Consider the following 11162-nt stretch of genomic DNA (forward strand, 5'->3'; position numbering starts at 1 on the left):
AAGCCATATGGCTAACCCAAGTGAGCCCAAGGCTTGGGTCACCAAGAGGGGTCTCTTGGTACCCAAGAGGTTATTCCATACATTCAAAAGACTTGGAATGGACTTGGTTCAAAAATTTGAAAGAGGATGGGTGTATGGGTCCATGGGTCAAACTTGGTTGACTTGGTCAACCAGGTTGACCCAAGGTTTGGGTTTGAGTTCAACAAGTTGAGTTTAACATTTAAAACTCATTGGAAGTGGTTTCAAAGAGTTTGGAATTGATTTGATTTGAAATGGCCATTTGAAATCCCATAAGGGTATTTTGGTCAATTTTGACCTATTGGTTAACTAGGGTCAAAAATAGATCTGAAAATGCAGTTTACTGCTCAGTGGGTTAAGATCAAGAGTTTGGAAGCGATTGGAGGTTTTGATAAGGGCTCCAAGATCAAAATCTTCAAGGGGTTAGGTTCAGTGGCATGGGCTATAAATATTTGAAGGTTTTACAACCTTTGGATTTTAATTCAGATTCTGGGGTTAGAGACCTCAGAATGGGCTCAAAATTGGAAGGCAACCTCTAGAGACATTTTTTATCACTTTGTAAGTGATAGACTCTGAATTAGAAGCCATTTGACTGGGTTTTGAAATGTTTGAAAAATCTTGGAAAAAGGTCTTTAGGACAGGGCCTTAAGACTTTGAATTTGAGTCTGGATTTCTGAATTTGGATTAGATTTTGATTTTGGATGATCAATATTGGAGTATCCAAATCATTCACAATCATGTGATGATTGCTAATGAATGGATATGGTCAAAGCTAGATCAAAGGTATGATCAAAGTCTAGGTTAAAATTTGGATTCTCAAGTGGATTGGATCAAAGTTTGAATATGTTTGAAACTTGAATTAATTGGGGTTTGAGTTGAATGAAGTTTGAGATTTAGATTGATCAAAGGTAGGAATTAAATTGAAGTTGGAGTTGATCAAAGGTAGGAATTGACTTGAAGTTGAAGTTGATCAAGGGTGGGAATTGATTTGAGTCTAGATTGGTTCCAAACTCTAGAGGGGTTTTAGGATCTAGGATCTAAGGGAACCCTAGGCTCTAGAGTAGGCCCTAAGGTCTGGATCTAGGAAAGGATCTTAAGGCCTAAAGTGGATCCTAGGATCTAGAATTAAACTGGAGTTTGGAAGGGCCTTAGTGACCTCATACAAAAATGAGGTCAACAGTAGATTAGGCATCCTACTCCAAATAGGAGCATTCAAACCTTTTAAAGATGTAAGAGAGAAGTTTGGCTGCCATTTATCCATCCTAATAATCTGGCCATTTACATACCAAGGCCCGTTGGAGAAGGCAAATTCTAACGTATCTTTCACATAGAACGAACAAAGAACCCAGTCTATTCCAAGAATCGTGAGGTGAAATTTTCCAAAAGGAGACAATTGCCTCCTTAACTCAATACTTACAACTAGAAATGGGATATTACTCAAAAAACCTTGATTACTAATGAGTTTTGAAGTTTTCTGGAATTCTCCAACTCATTTTGAACATGCAGTTTAATAGCTAAGACATCTTCTGATAAATAATCTCCAAAATCCAGATTAAGTACCTTTATGTTTTCTTTCCTGTTCTAAGCATTTTATTGTGTTAAATTTATCGATCTTGATGTAGCATCTGGTATACCTCCTAAACAAATTCCCAAATCTCCTGAATTATAATCATGGACTTAAACCAAATCATAGTGTGTATCTTTCACATTTTCATTTTCAGTGTCAGTCACTGCCTCACTTGATTGAACCAATTTTCCCTCTACGATTTTATTACATTTTGAGTTCAATCCATTGATTTCATTTTTTAGAATCATAGAACCTCCATCAACCGACAAGCCATTACCTACATTATTTCAAGTGATTGACTTTGAAGAATGAGAGGCTTTAGCATTTATGATTGAATCCCCAATCCTTCTTGGTAGTAACCTTGATTTAAACTGGATCTCAACCCTATCCCCAAAAACTACATGTTTTCCCTTGCTAATGACTTCAGTATCTTTCTTTGATGATAGTAAGCCTCCTTCGTTAATAATTAATGGCATTCCCGCTCTCACCTTAGCTTTTACCCCTTGAATGAAACCATGTACTCCGTCTCCAAACGCCATAGGAGAAGAAGAAAAAGCATGAACTAGATTTCAATCTGATCTAAAGGAATCACATTTGATAATAATTAAAAGAATTCTAAGATATCTCTTCGGAACTCAAAACTTAAGAATTTGGTATCCTAAGCACAGCTCTTCTTTGGAAATAATTGAGAATTCTGATTCAGATATTGCATGATGTAGGATTGATAAAAAAAAGGACTTTTAAAACTTGTCAATTCATTAAAAACTCTTTAATTTCTTGGTCTAGTAGAAAATAAAATTTAGTAGCCATTTATACCGCTAAAGCAGGATACATTACCTTATGTAGTTATGTGGAAGATGTTCTTTTGTTAAAATAATAATTGATTGACTTAAGATTTTCTATTGGAACAATTCTAATTTTTTGTGATAATACAAGTTCCATATACATTTCAAAGAATTATATTTAACATTCTAGAACCAAGCATATTAATATAAAGCATCACTTCATTAGAGATTATGTAGCTAAAGGAGAAATTTAATTGCATAACGTTGCTACTGAGAATCAACTTATAAATATTTTCACAAAACTACTAGCTTTTGACATGTTTAGCACTTTAAGAATTATATTATATGTGATTGATCTTAATGCTTAAGTTGAAATTCTACAAACTTGATTTATTATGTAATTATGTATTTGTTTATTTTCTCTATTTATTTGTTACTGTTTGTCAGTTTTTGTTTTTGTTTTATTTATTGTGATTATTTTTATTTTAGTATTTTATTATTGGTCCTTTTTTTATTTTTGCATGTTATTAGATTTCTGGTGTTTGGTTTTGAAAGGTTTTTTTTCTTTATCATGTATTGTTTTAATTATTTTTTTCATATTATATGAACATTTTCATACTGTATGAATTTGTAGCATGTACATGGTAGTTTTTTGAGTTGAGCACACAAAACTAAATTTTTCATTAAATTTTGTATTGCATGATGTTGTCATTGTCTGTACAAATTGTGGGGACAGTTTTAAATTGTTCAGTTATTTTTGTTAGATTGTACATATGAAATCTCATTTAGACTATATGATCTTGTTATCAGTTTTACATGTAAATAAACCAAACCTTCATTAAAAAATCTATAATATTCTGATAATCTTGGATGAATAGGTGTTCATCTATATAATCAAGTGGTCAAAAAGTCTGTACGAAATGATGCCTCGAGAATGGCATTTTATTAAAAGGTGTTTCTATTTTTATTGTATCCATTCGTATGTACGAAACTTTTTTTCATCCCATATGATTTTAAAATCATATGTACGAATTCAATTTCAAACTATACGATAGGTCATTTTTCTTTAAATTAAAGGATATTGGATAAGTTTTTCCTTACATTCTTATTTGTTTCCAAACCTTCTCGAGTCCATACCTCAGGAATGGCCAGCATTAGCAAACGACCTTGCACTTCTAAGGTATCATCCTCTCAATATGGTAGGGATGACAAATCTCTTTTCAAAGAGAACGAGGAAGCTTTTGATAGGTATTTTGCAGCCAAAATAACTCTTTCTCGACTCCTCATTCAGAGTGATATCAACTTTTCTATCATGCCCCTATTTGCCTAAACCTAATTTTCCTTCATCCTTACCCTAATTTATGCCTACCATCATGAAACTTATTATATGTTCCTTGCAAACATGAAGGTAAACCAAGATTAGATTAGCATTACCTCATTCATCTTTAAGCGACGTGCAGAAATCACTAAGGAAGATCTAGGCAACTTCCTTCACCGTAGAACCCAAGGAGTTAGAGAGCACACCTTAACCTCTAGAGTAGATTTTGACTGTTCATAAATAAATTAGACTCTTAGAGATGGTTCCCAAGTAAGCAATCTGTCTCGTGTGTATAATCTTAATCAGAATGCTAAGATTATCTAGCATGTCTTGAGAACATCTATCATTCCTAAAGTTGGTGATCATATAAACTTAACTCCTCTTCTGTCCACTGTCACATATTTTATAATGACTAAAAATCCTACTAATGAAGCCCAATTGATCTTGGATTATATATACAAACTTTCTAATATTGGACTTCCTCACAGTAAAAGGAAGAAAAATGGGGATTTAGGATACTTAGTTGCATATGTCTTAGAGAAAAAGTACAACATAATACATCATGATCCACCCACTGAATTTCCTATTTTCTTTACTGATGCCTCTTTTCAATCACTCTTTGGGTGGGATCAAAGTTTAGATGGAGAAGTTTTAGTGGGATAAGGATGAGCCCTAGCTCTAACACTTGCAGATGCACCTGGACCCGATAAGAGTTTCTACAAAAAAATGGTCCAGTATTTTGATGGAATGGAAACTCATTTTGATCAATGCTTTGATCAAATACAGAATCACCTGAATAAGTAGAATGCTAGATACAATGAGGACAGGGTTGGATCCGAGGGAAATTTGACTCGATTAAACTATTATAGGTACGATCAATAGTTACTTTACAATGTTCAACCCTCTACCTCCTCTAGATCAAGGCCCCTCATGATATTTGTTGCACTTATGTGTTGTAGTTTATGATGAATTTATGTATTTGTTGTTGAGATGTTTTCCTATGATTTCATTTGTTAGTGTCTTCATGTTATTGTTCTTGCATTTCTGAGATGATGTTATTTTAAATGGAAAAATGTATTTGTATGCATTTTGAAAGATGAATGAAATGATGAAATATTGTGTTGACGTGCATTGAAATTTCAATTCTTGAAATGTTTACATTTTTATAGAAAAACCATTTATAGTTGATCTCTAGAATAAAATTTTAAACCCCTTATTTTAAATTTGTCATTCAATTAAAAATTTTCTTAAGTGTTAACTCAAATAATAATTATTTTACCATCATCAAAAAAGGGGAGATTATTACGACTTAGTTTTCAAATCTATATTTTTATATCATTGAGTTTTTTATGATACCAAAATATTATTATGCTGATTATTATTTCTCCTAACACATATTGGATTCTTATTTGTATTGTTTGTGCGTACTAATGTTTCAGAGAAATCATACTTCAAACTGCAAAGACTTCAAGACAGATTAGAATATGATTTCTTATAATTGAAGTTTGTATCTTCTTTTTATTTTTCTTGAGCCTGAGAGAGAGTGTTTGTAATTGGATAATCATACACACACACACACTGGGAGAGTGAGTCAAAACTTATATTTTTTAAAATTAATTATAATGTATGAATCTTGAACCATACTAAATAATCTGTATTGACAATAGCCCGAATTCAACTCCTAAAACTCAAGTGAATTTGAAAATGGGACTCTTTTTAGTCTTCACTTCTTCATCCTTCTACAAGCTCCTTGAGTTTGTTAGGTATGTATATCCAAATAAAAAGAAACTTTCCTTTGAAAGGGGTGTTTTATTTTCTCATTGAATTATCAAAGTATCCTATTCTGGATATCAAAATGAAGAGGGACTCTCCCCTAGGGGATTTCACCCTCCTCTTTATATTCCACATTGGATATCTATTCCATCTCAAATTTTTTTATTTTAGTAATTATAACTTAATTGAATTTAAATTATATTACATAAAAAACATCAAAAATCTAGGGTCAAATAGCCTGCAAGGCTATCCTAAATAATCAATAGATAAATTAAGATCTCAATCAGTTAATATTTATTGAAATTAAAATGCACAAATTCATAGCCACACTTGATCATGCTCGTTTTAATTTAAAGGGAGACTTAGTATTGCATAGCACCTGCATAAAATATGTTGATTTTAAAGCTTGATTTTATGCCCCCTTTATTTAATAGCCATATATGAGTATGACCAACTATATAAGATTGTGTTAGCATTTAAATCTTACCGAACATAAGGGTAATCTAATGCCCATCAAATCAAATCACATATTGCATTGAAATTTAAACAAACAATCACATCAACTACTTCTAGCAATCGGCATGTAGTGTAAACTCAAATAATCAGGCACACAACAACATGAAACAAAAACATCGGCCTAGCCAAAGACTAGAGTTGGTTGTCCTAGCAAACAATCTAAAGTGTGTGAGGTAGGCTATGTGGTTTGGATGTGTCATATGTATTATGATTAGTTAAAGTTGTCTAGTATTCTGGTTGGTTTAAAAGCTTAAGGGGAAGTTTAGTTAGAGTTTAAATATAAATATTTTAAAATTAATTATAAGATATATTTTAAGTGTTAGATAGTTACTACCTTTGTTAAACTAATGCCATGAAGTATATTTTACCTTCCATGGGCTAAGTTAATTGTCTCGTATGGCTGGGTTATCCAATAGTAACCAGTATTAATTAAGTAACTTGATTGATTAAGGGTTTGAAGGTTGATAAATTTTTAATAAAATGTTCAATCATTGATTTTTAAAATTTGATTAAAGTTTTCTAGATTTTAAGATTGAATATTAAATTTTTTTAATTATTTGAATTATTTAAATGCATTGATTAAAAGAGTCAAATTTAAACTTTTTCATTTAGGTTGATTTATGAAAAGTTGATATTTTTCTTAAATTCTTTACCTTAAGATGTGTAATTAGACTATAAATTTGTTGGAATTAAAATTTCTTTTATATTTAGTTATAAATTTTTGAAGTTTTAACTTATTTTTCAATTACAATTAACAAAAAAGTCAACCTTTTTAATTTTAAATTATTTTTAGATGTTTAATATTTTTAATAAATACTAGATCTAAAATGGAGTCTAATGCCTTTGAGTTTTCTCAATTTAGAATTTTCAAAAATTAGTTATGATTTTTTAAAGTTTGGATATTTATTTGAATTATTTAATTAATTTAATTAATGAATTTTAATGATTTTAATCCAAATGAATTCTAAACTTCTTGAAATCACCTCAAAAGGTCAGAGATGACCTAAGGAGGTGTTCTCAAGTGTTTAATAATTTTTTGAGAATTTTTAATTATTTTTTAAATAATTAAAAAATAATTTTTAGTAAAAATTAATATTTATTAGTTTTGAGGCTTAATTATTAATTTAATTTATTAGTTTAATGATTTTTAAAATTAGTGAAGAATTTTCCTAAGGCATAAGATGTCACTATGATAAAATGTTCAAAGTTTCATGCCTATCAAATACATATTTTATTTCCTATAAATAATCTAAATTTTTTAAGACATGTCCTTAAGTGACACTAGGTTATGTAGGTTTCAATCATTGTTCCACTAACCCTTAGACAAGTATATAAACACACACACACAATCACAATCAAGTCCTTAGAACTAGGAGAGCCTAAAACAAAATGTATGTATATTTACACTTGCAAAAGACAAGGATAAAATGAATACTTAACAACCTAATTATTAAATAATTAGGATAATTATTCACTAAACTTTCCCATCAAATCTGTTCATTCAAAGTAATCTATGTTTAAAATTTCAAAACCCCACTCAAAGCTCTAAGAGATTTAAAATATATAAATTAAAAAAAAAGATATTAATTAAATATATAAATAATTAAATAATTTAAATAATTTTTTCTGATTTAATTTGATTTTTCATTAAATTATATAAATTTCTAGTAATAAAAAATATTTAAAATAATTAATATTAAGTATTTATATTTTAATAATTTTTGGAATATTTATGTATTTAAATATAGATTTAAAATAATTCAAATTAATTAAAAAGGAAAAGGTGGTGGCAATGGCAGGGGCGGTAGGCGGTGCAAGTGGATTGGGTGGATCAAATCATGGATGATCATTGGCCGATGGTGGAATTGATTAGTAATGATTGTGCTGCCAGTCTAGATTGATCATTTCAATGAAAATGATGAATTGGACCCTTAAAAGGGCATTTGGATCAACCCTAGCTGACTTGGTTAACATGGTTGACCCAAGGTCTAGGTTTGAGTCCTATGCACTCCTAATGGTGTTTAGGATGCATTGGAGGAGGTTCTTAGGTTTGATTTGACTGGGCCATATTGAAGTTTGGAGAAAACCTCAAACTTACCCTTAAAGGGCATTTTGGTCAATTTGACTCCTCATCAAATTGAGATCAATGTGGGTCCACTAAAATATAGTTCACTGGTCAACATATCATGATCAAGGGTTTGGATGTTGTTAAAGATTTTGAAGAAGGCTCTAAGGTCAAAATTTATATGGTAGAGGGTCTAATGGCATATGTCATAAATATTTGAAGGTTCTAGAGCCTTTGGAAATAGATTCCATTTCTAGAGCTACATGTCTCAGAATTAGCTCAAATTTAAAGGTTAGATCTTAGAGACATGTTTAATCAATATGTAATTAATAAATCATGATTTGGGGATCATTAGATTAGGATTTGAAGTGTTTGAATAATCACTGAAAAAGGCTTTCAAAACCTTGGTCTTTGGTTTGGATTTCTGAATTTGAACTCGATTTTGGAATTAAATTATCCACATCACATGGAATTAATTGGATGATTGTAACTGATTGGATATGATTGAAACTAAATTAGTGGCTGATTTGAATATTGGACTGAGGTTTGAACTGGAGTGTTGATTTTGAGATGAATTAAAGTATGAATTTTGAATTATATTTAGGTTTGGATTTAAATGATTTGAGGTTTGGATTGAGTTGAAATCTAGATATGTTTGAAGTCTAAGTTTGTTTTGAGTTTGGGTTGACTTGAGATCTAGATGGTTTTGAGATCTAAATTGATCTGGCTCTAGATTAATTTGGGGTCTATACTAATTTGGGTCTGGATTGACCTAGGGTTTGGATTGGTCCTACTAAACTCATACAAAAATGAGGTCAATAGGCAATAGAGGTCGGAGGATAAAATTTGACGGACAATGGAGGTTGGTGAGACTATAATTATGTGACTAAGGTTGATGAAGTGTAGTCAGTTGATAGTGGTCTAAGGGACAATAGTCAAGAGATGGTGTTCAGAGGGATCATAGTCAGTGGGAGATGGAGGTTAGAAGAAGTACAGTCGAGGGGACTCTAGTAGTCGAGTGACGGAGGTTGGGGGGATCGTAGTTGGGTGACAGAGGTCATGGGGATCATAGTTGGGTGATGGTGGTCAGAAAGATTATAATTAGAGGGTGAAGAAGGAAATAAGGATTGTGCCTTGTTATAGAGATTAAAAGGATCATAGTCTTGGATTGTTACACAATTAAATAATTTTTTGGGTCATTATAAATTTTACGAATCTTCTTCGCCATAACATAACTATTAATGTGCTTTAATTATGAAAATTTTCTTCTAATTTATATGGTTAGTGTGAAAAATTTACAACTGTTAGTACAAGTTAAGTTTTTGAGATAATTAGGTGTCTCATTTTAGAAACTGATTTTAGCAGGTCGTTTTAGATATGCTTAGCTAATTTATAAATATTTTTGCTTAATTTTTAGAGTCTCAAATTTGAAGATATAAATCGATTTATAAACTTTTACACTAAAAATTAAAAAAATTACATAATTTCCAAAATGCCCTAAATATATTTTATTCCTAAATATCCTAATCTACTTAAATATTTCAACAAAAATCATATTAATTCATTTAGCCCCAAATGAGAGAAGTAGATAATGAAATAAGAGATAAAGAGAGAAGAGAGAAAATAAAACATATGATTTGGAGGTCATAGATCATATTTAACTTGAGGTAAACTACCATTATGTTATCTTTGATTTCAATGATTTTATGTATTTTGCATTTTATACATTTTAATTTGGTCAAAACTTATAATTTTTTTTATATCTTGATTTTTAACAATCTTTTATAACATAACTTTTGATATGTGATAGATGTCATCAATATGATCATTTTGACTTAAACATATTAAATTTTAAATGGGTATTTTTACATTTTTGGAAAAATAGCATAATTAATATAATTTGGATAAATTTAGAAATTTAAGAAATAATGTTAAAATATTTTTATATGTGTATATGATATGCATTCTTATGGTAACATGACTATTATAAATAAACATGTAAAAAAGTGAATATTATATTTTTTTCTTATGAATTTCACTAATTTTGATTTATATCTAAATTTTACATCCATTAAGATGATACATTGAATTGAAGATTGAGTGTGTTATTAGATGTTAATTATATTAAATATATGATGTGAAATGTGTGTATGCAAGAAATTTTTGCACAAAATGATTAACATATTTAAGTTGGTTTGAGATCTGTTATCATGTATAGGAGGGTGGACGGGATATCCTTTAAAATAAAATTTACGGTGTAATCCTAAATGATATTAAAAGGGAGGCATAAGGAGATAGAATGGTATGATATGATATAATAAATCAATTATCAAGAAGTGAAGACTTCTGATATGAAAGCCACCTGACCTAAATGACTTGAGATATGACTAATTCGTGTAGGTTTGGTCTCTAAGAGTATATACATGAAAAACACAACTAATAGTTGGATTCCTTATCTTGCTTACAGTACTTGTACATATATATATATATATATATATACTAAAAGAGCTTACCGATCACCATTAACTTGGTTATTGATCACTACTCTTAATATTGATCATGTGACATATTAATGTTTCATTTATTGCAATATGTTTTTATAATTATATATTTATAATAGAGTGGTTGAATGATTATATGCATCTTATTCATATTATCTAGTTTTGATTTCAGTTGTAGGTTATAGTAACATACTGAGCTATTAGTTCACTATATGAGTTTATATATTTTTTATGAAGGGGTCAAGATCTAGTAGAAAGAGGATAGATCTAAGATTCAAGTTTTATACTGTTTATATTTTTTCTATAATTTTATTTTTTTGAAGTCAGAAACTTAGAAAGTTGAAATGAATATAATGATTACTTTCTTAACTTTTATAAATGAATTTTGAGGGATGGATATAGTTTATATTTTGATATGTAAGACGTTTTGTTACTTTTATTGGATTGATATATTGATGAATTCATAGAATATCTGATTGATTTATGTAAAGATTAAAGATAGACTGATGAATGTATGAATTGAACTCTTGGATATTATATATGAATTTTGAAAAGAGAATACATGTAGTTATTTTGATAAATATGATTTATAGCTTCTTCCACTAATGATTGTATTAAT

The sequence above is a fragment of the Dendrobium catenatum genome, unplaced genomic scaffold, assembly GCF_001605985.2.
Source record: "Dendrobium catenatum unplaced genomic scaffold, ASM160598v2 fragScaff_scaffold_989, whole genome shotgun sequence".
NCBI classification, from domain to species: Eukaryota; Viridiplantae; Streptophyta; class Magnoliopsida; order Asparagales; family Orchidaceae; genus Dendrobium; species Dendrobium catenatum.